At 34.0% G+C, this 265-nt stretch overlaps 1 protein-coding gene across 1 annotated transcript in view; it reads left to right on the top strand.

Moving 5' to 3' along the window:
• LOC119586014 overlaps positions 1-265 on the top strand; it is a 21,958-nt gene that overhangs the window by 1,008 nt on the left and 20,685 nt on the right. The gene's annotated exons all lie outside the window — the stretch shown is intronic.

Below are 265 nucleotides of genomic sequence, written 5' to 3'. Positions count from 1 at the left end.
AATGATAAATAATTTGGAAAGCATTATTTATCATTATTATCATTATCTGAAAAAAAAAGGTGATCTGACTTTTCATATCATAAAGAAATAATAAAAAGTTATAAGACTGCTTTACAACTCATACAATGCCCTCATCGACACCCTTCTAATCCTATGGCCTTATTATAGGTTAAATAATGCAGGGAGCGAAGCAGAGAAAAACAGGGAGCGTGAAGGGGCTAATATACGAGACAAGGGATCGGTAGATCGGTAGATATTATCACAC

Source organism: Penaeus monodon, chromosome 20 (assembly GCF_015228065.2).
Source record: "Penaeus monodon isolate SGIC_2016 chromosome 20, NSTDA_Pmon_1, whole genome shotgun sequence".
Classification (NCBI taxonomy): Eukaryota; Metazoa; Arthropoda; class Malacostraca; order Decapoda; family Penaeidae; genus Penaeus; species Penaeus monodon.
Note: the sequence above shows the minus strand (reverse complement) of the source record. Positions and strands in the feature narration are given on the sequence as shown.